This window comes from Plectropomus leopardus, chromosome 3, assembly GCF_026936395.1.
Source record: "Plectropomus leopardus strain MGB_pleo_1.0 chromosome 3, ASM2693639v1, whole genome shotgun sequence".
Taxonomy (NCBI): domain Eukaryota; kingdom Metazoa; phylum Chordata; class Actinopteri; order Perciformes; family Serranidae; genus Plectropomus; species Plectropomus leopardus.
In genome coordinates, this window is record NC_142178.1 from 37935320 (window position 1) to 37942532 (window position 7213).

The window sequence follows — 7213 nt, forward strand, 5'->3', positions numbered from 1 at the left end:
GGGAATCAAAAATGTTGAATATGTAGATCATGTCTTCACATCCCTCGGTACACTCCCATCCCTCCCTCCTCCTCCTCTCCCTCCTCCTCTCCTCGGGTCTGTTAGCTGAGCTGAAGTGTTATTCCTCCTCTTAACATTAACACATGCGACTCCATCCCTCTCGCCCTCCTTCAATCTGCTCATGTGCTACTCTTCTTTTTTCTTTTCCTTTTTTCGTCTGTGCCTGAAGCACCTGCAGGGAGAAGGCGGTGGCATGTTGAAATGTTAAAATATAACCATAAAATTAATGTGTCCTGGTCTTAAAAATCAAGATGTGCTTTGATGACTCGCCCGAGGGAGAGCTGAAATAAAGACGACTTGATCATGTCGACAGCGAAATGAAAGTGCATATCAGAGTCTGACTGGTGGGAATTTAAAGGATTTTTAATCGTATTTTCAAAATCAAATAGCTGCCCAATCGTTCTCCATCATAATATCTTTGTTCTTGCATTACTGATAGTCAATAAGTGAGATTAAGGCTGTCATAAACCATTAACTCTTCAGTTCAAACTGTGTCAGGAAATTTGTGCGCAATGCAAAACATTTCAGACACTGCTTCAGTCACTCCTTGCATCTGTTAGTCATCTAAATTTGCCTTTTTTCACTTTATATGCAAAGCATGATGGAATTTAGCTCTCAGATTATCCCACAGTGCATGCATATAATGAATAGTCAGTAACTGAGTGCAATACAGACTTAATAAATAATGGATGTAGCTACGGTGATGTTTTTGGATTGCCGCTTTGAATTCTCAATTTTGACATTTTGCTCTTGCCATCTTGGTTTTTTGGAGCCAGAAGTGTCCATATTTTGGTGAGACAGTGGTGCTGCGAGGAGCGAGGGCTGGAAAATGGCTGAGTTATGTACAGTTGTCATTATTTAATTCAAATTAGCTTTAGAGACCATTTTTTAGCCAGGCTGTAAAAATGCTTATTTCTGCTGTAAAGTTGGACATTTTAACATGAGGGTTTTTGGGATTGACTCTGTTTGGGAGTTGGCGTCAAGTGGTCATTAGAGGAACTGCAGTTTTTGGCACTTTTCGCATTAACTTCATTTTTCAGCCCTGCAGGTTGCCACTTGGTCCCCTATAATAATTATCACAAGACAAAAGTACAAAATGGCAAACCCAGAAAATGCTGTGTTTGGTAAAAAGTTTTTTTTTTTGGTTATTGTTTGTTTAAGGCCCTAGTGGTTGGTTATTTTCACTTCCAATTTGTCAGTAAGTATGTGAAATGTCAGAAAATAGTATTAAAAAAAACGTTGTTTGTGCAAGTTCTTACAGCCAAAATACCATCTTGAAATGTATTGTTTTTTATAACCTACGATCCAAACCCTAAATACATTAAATTTCAAATTATAGCAAGCAGAGAAAAAGACCAAATCTTCCTGAGAATTATTTACAAATAATTAATTTTCAAAATATTTGATTAATCTGCTTGAAAATTTTTTTCTGGCCAAATTGTAATATTGACTTGGACATATTTTTCTTTTTTTCTCCTTTCTATATCTTTTTCTTCTTTTTATTTAGATTATTTTGTTTAAAAGAAACAAAATTAATAACAATTAATAATTTTTCAAAATAGTTCATCTGCTTGAAATCTAATTTTTAGATTTTCCTTTTTTCCTCACATCTTATTTGTTTGTTTTTTAAATATTATTTGACACAACACTGTAAATCACTTTTTTGCCTTTGAGTATCAGTACTTTTTTGGGTGGGGTCATTTTGTAGTATTTGAATTGTCCATAGGCAGAATTTGACCACAAACTTTATGTATGTGAACCAGTTTGCGACCTCCAGAAATCATATTTGATATAATCTCCAGTTTCAATTCTAACTTGTGAATGCCCAAAAAAATAATCAGAAAAATAAGCAGCTGAACCATTATTAAGACCGTCATCGGACACTAAACCTCTGCACTGAAACCAGTCTGTTTTCTTTATAGAGCAGCTGATGTATGATTTTTAATAAGCAGCAGTATCGGTGTGATGTATCCGTCTCTTCTCATCCTTCAGCTGCAGCAGCGCCGAGTTGAAGAGTAAAAGCTGCTGAAATTTTTATTTAGCAGATGAATATACCTATTATATACCTCCCCCAACGCGCTCATGCATGCTTGTTTACTCTCAAAGAAACTCACACTCACACACACACAAACTCCCAAATGTGCTGTTGTGAGCGCTGGGAACCCAGAGCAATTAAAAGCAGGCAAAATCTGCACTGGGTGTGTGCTTTTTTTTTTTTTCGTGATACTGACAGTTTTTATTTCTCGCAGTTGCAGTGACAGTGTGTCTCCCCACAGTACCAGGCCTCTCTTATCAGTATGCCGCGTGCACTTCCTCTCTAAACATGGCCAAAGCTTTTGGGAGCCGTGAAGCTTCACTGATAAGATAACAGACAAAGCCTTCTCTCTTTAAGGAAGGCATGAAATAGAAAATAGGAGATCCCTCCCTGTGGGATTAGATGGAAAGAATAGCGGCAGAAGAGCGATGAGAAATCATACGTTTGGAAAAATGAATTTGAGAGTCAGATATGAAGCGTGAGGTTATAGGGGGAGTAAGGAATTCTCTGTTTTTTTTTTTTAAAGCGAAGGAACAAAAGAATACAGACAAACACACAGCTGCCACTTCTGGTGTGTTAGGTGAAGATGATCTGCACAGCATATTTAAATACTTTGCCATGGCAACAGGCTCTATGATTAGGGGCAAACAGGCAAAACTGCTGCAGCACTTGGGACTGAGATGATACAAATTAAGGGAACTCTGGATGGTTGCCAAGGAGACGAAATAGGCGGAGGGGTTAAAGTCCAACCTAAACACACCTTAAAGCTATTTTAAGTGACAGCAGAGCGGAGAGTGGGTGGGGAGGGAGGACGGAGCAGGGGAGGGGGTTTCTGACAACCGAGCTCCACAAATAATCGCTAGACCTGCCGAGATGTGTGATCAGAGTTCAAAATCCCTCCGTGTATATATATATATGTGTGTGTGTGCTGACTTGTGTGTACCTTTCATTGTTCTGCGTTTTCAGTGTTTCACGTCTCCCGGCGGCCTCACACACACACCTCTGCTCAGGGAACAAAAAAAAGCTCGTAATTCAGTCGAATTTCATGCATTTTTTTCTTTTATTGTTCCTCTGGAGTCATTTCCATTTAAAAGCCCAAACACTGCTTCTTTTTTTCATGACATCATCATCTTGCAACATCAGAAACGACAAAAAAGTGACATTATGGCTTTGTGACAACAACAGGCCTCAGGTATCAGTGTTCAGGGTTTTTAGTGTTTAAAGGTGCAGAAACAGGGACGAAGCCTCGCGTGAAACATACAAACTCGTGTGTCAGATGGTTTGTTCAAAAGGTCCCACATTATCTAGGTTTGATTTACGGGGATATTTTGGAGGTTAAGGTATCTGTAGTTTTTTTGCATGTTCAAAAGCAGGGGAACAAATCACTCATGTTTAATACCAAACACAAAAAATCACAGTTTCAAGCCAGATTCAGGTTTTGTAAATGAATATTGAAAAGAGCACTGAAATGTCCTCGTGTGGGTATTTATGACACCTGAGCGAGCTCCATTCGCTGAGTGAGGACTGAGAGATGTGTTTGAAAACTCAAAATCTGACCTTTAATCTTAGATTGTCTGTTACCATGTTGTAAACTTAATGTCACAATCGAATGTAGATAACAATGGAGTTAACTCTGATGACAATTTCCAACAATTTAAAAATTTAATTAAAAAAAAAAATCCCATTTTCACATTGGCTCAAGTAGCGTGGAGTATTTCCAAGAGAGAGATTTTAAAAAAAAAAAAAGTCGATCTAGAGGCGGCAGAGGCCAAAATGACCTGACCTTTAGCCTCTGGCATGAGTCAGGCTCTACTTTAGGATCCTACAATTCCCATGATGCAACTCAATAGTTGTGTTTCCATTGCGGGAATTTGGGGTAAAACCTAGAAGGCGGGAACATTTACAGGAAAGGGTCCTCTCGACCTTTATGTCTCTGCTGCAGACGTATTCATTCAGCGACAGTTTTAATCGTGACATAATCACTCTTCTTCTTCTACTGCGTTTTATGTTGCGTTCATGTGACGTCGGAATAATCAGAATGACGACTTTCCCACTGCGACAATGCACACGAACGGTTTCTCGTTGTCAGAAAAACAACTCGGCAAAAACTCAGAATATTTTATAACACGAGTTGCCGACTTGAAGTCATAAATGCACAAACATGGCGGTCAAAAGTCAACGTTTGGTCAACTTTTTAACAAAATTCACGTGTTAAATATCAATGTTTGATCACATGTGAAGTGTCATACGACCCTCACTGCCTGAAAAATCTGAGCTTTTTCCAAAGCCCATATCCACGTTTGTAGCACAAGATTCTTGTTAAAAATGTGAATTATTCAAGCACATACTGAGATAACCCCGATGACATCACAATGACATCATCAGGGTTATCGCCTCAGATTTCAGAAATCTCCTCTTGTGCCCCTTTCACTGAATCCCTTTTATTTATTGATTTATTTGATTTTTTTTCAAAATAAAACTGTGACGGCCAGATAATGTGGGACCATTTCCATTTCTCATCCTTTTTAAAAAATACTTCCTGAATAATTTCAACAGTTGTATTTTCCGTCTTTGACATATCTGGAATCAGCTGTTCTGCCTAAAACCGAGCCCAAAAACACACAAAGGCAGCACGACGGTCGTGTTTTTAGTCATCAACGCCGTCCTCCACGCCGCGCCGCCTCTCTGACCTCATCAGACACATAGCTTTAAAAACAAACAGTGACACTCAAGAAAAAAGTTAGTAAAACAGTATTCAAAGTATTCAAAGCACAGTAGAAGAAGGTTTTTTTTTTTTAGTTCAGGCACTTGTTAAACTACCTCTGTGTCGTTCTTTTTTTTTTCACTTCCAGTCTCGATCCTCTCACTTGTTGAACAAGAATTACAGAGACGTGGAATGCTCTTTCCTTATTTTCTCATTATAGTGGTGATTATAGTAATGGGTTTGGTTTTGTTTGTGCCAAACATCAGGCTGGTACAGGCTCGTGTGTGTGTGTGTGTGTGTGTGTGTGTGTGTGTGTGTGTGTGTGTGTGTGTGTGTGTGTGTGTGTGTGTGTGTGTGTGAGAGATGTGAACACTGCGGAACGAATGGAAATAATGACACTGATTACATCTGCAGTCCTCACGTGTGGAGTAAGTGACACAGTAAACATTTTCCCTTTGCCTCTTAGAGAACACAGAGGGAAAAAAAAAATTACATTCGAAAGATTAAGATCGTTAGAGACAAAACAACAACAACAACAACAGCGACAACAACAGAGTCCTGGTGTAAACAGTCATAGCCTCAATGAGGAAGAAAAATGAATAATAATAATAATATTTTGTTAAAAAATAGGCATCAAGTCTCCTCAGATTGTCCGAAATCACCTCTAAAACAGAAAATTCACATTAAGAGATTCAGTTTCAAATAACTACTTCCTGAACGTCACCTTTCGGTCTTAATTTTTAAACATTTTTGTTGGATGATCCAAACAGGAGCCTGTTTTTTTGTTACTTTCCATATGTATAATCAATTCTTGATGTTTTCACTGCACTTGTTTAACCCTTTAAAACCTGAGCCTATTGGTTTGATTTCTTTTGATGGAGAAAAATAGGCAATGATCAACTTTGCAATGACCTGAATATTAATCTAAGAGAGGGGGGAGAATTATTAAAAAATTAATAAAAACCACGGGGAATATATCCCCCCAAATCGTTATAATTCTAAATTTAAAAATATTTTACCGGGGAAAAAAATTATACATTGATTTTACATTTTCTGCACTTTTAGTGTAATTTTCTTGTGATTTTTGTTTTTTACGCTTCCTTTTTTGCTCATTTTTGGGTGATTTTTGTTAACTTTTACTAATTTCTGCTATTTTGGGGGGCCATGTGTCGTTAAGTTACTCACTGCCTTCTCCATTTATGTTTTTTTTAAAAAAAGACCCAAAACATTTGGCTCAGGTTTTTAAGGTTTAAACCTAACACAGCAGTCTGAACATTTAAAAAGACACTTTATTGTTGTCTTACGCAGATTCAGATGAGAAAATTTATACCAATTTTATAGGACCAAGAGATGTTAAACTTATGCTTTTAGTCTTTTATGCTTTTAAAACACCAAAGTCTGACGCTGCGTTCACAAGCAAGCGACATAGTGACGGGCTGCAGGTCATTTTTAATGGCAGACGGTGACATTAATGGACTGTATAAATAACGGATTTAGCCGTGACGTCGCCGGTTGGTTTGTGGACTGACGCTCTGAAGCCTTGACTTTGGCGTTTTAGCTGTTGGGAACTTTTTTGGAGCCAGAAGTGACCATGTTTGGGCAAGAGGTTGGAGCTGTGAAGGAGCGGTGAGTGGATCTGACTCAAAAGCCGCTTTTACACAAAGATGACGCTAAAAGGCTGCAACTAAGCCCCCCTTTATACCGCTCCTGCACTTTTACACAGAATCAAACCATCATTCTGCGCCTGTGTGTGATTAAACACTGCAGTGCGGCGTGACGGGCGTGATGTTTCACACATGAGCGTCCACGTTTAGTGTGAGAAATGATACGTGTCAGCAGAGCTTTCCAAACAATAACAACAAACACGTCAATCGCATCTGTTATATGACGGCTGATCTCGTCTTCTGCTCAGAGTGAGAAGAGATCCTGAATCTCCTGCGTTGGGTCGCACACATGAGCACACTGTCAAAACGACCCCAAAGGTCACATCTTTTTGTTTCACGCCGCTGTCGATAGCTCTGTTTCCGGCTCAGGACGGAAATGTGTTTTCAAATTTTGTCTGATATTGCAGTTTTTTGCAACAAATGCAGCAAAAACCACATTTTAATCAGCATGAAAGATTTCTCTGCGTATCTTGTTGGCCTTTTTTTTGGGTGGCAGATTTTAAAAACACATCAGAAAAAACAGACTCAGTGTGCAAAGACTTAGATTGAACCTGATTGCAGCTGTAGCTAATATCTGACTATCACTATCCTTATTCATATTTAAAGAAGCTACAAATTATATTTCGCTAAAGAATAAACATGAAAAGCTGGAAATCAGTGCAAAAGAACAAACGGTCACTTCTGGTCACGCTGGTGTAAACTGGCAGGTTTTCAGAACTTAGTTTCAACACGTCTTCACGTTTGGAAAAT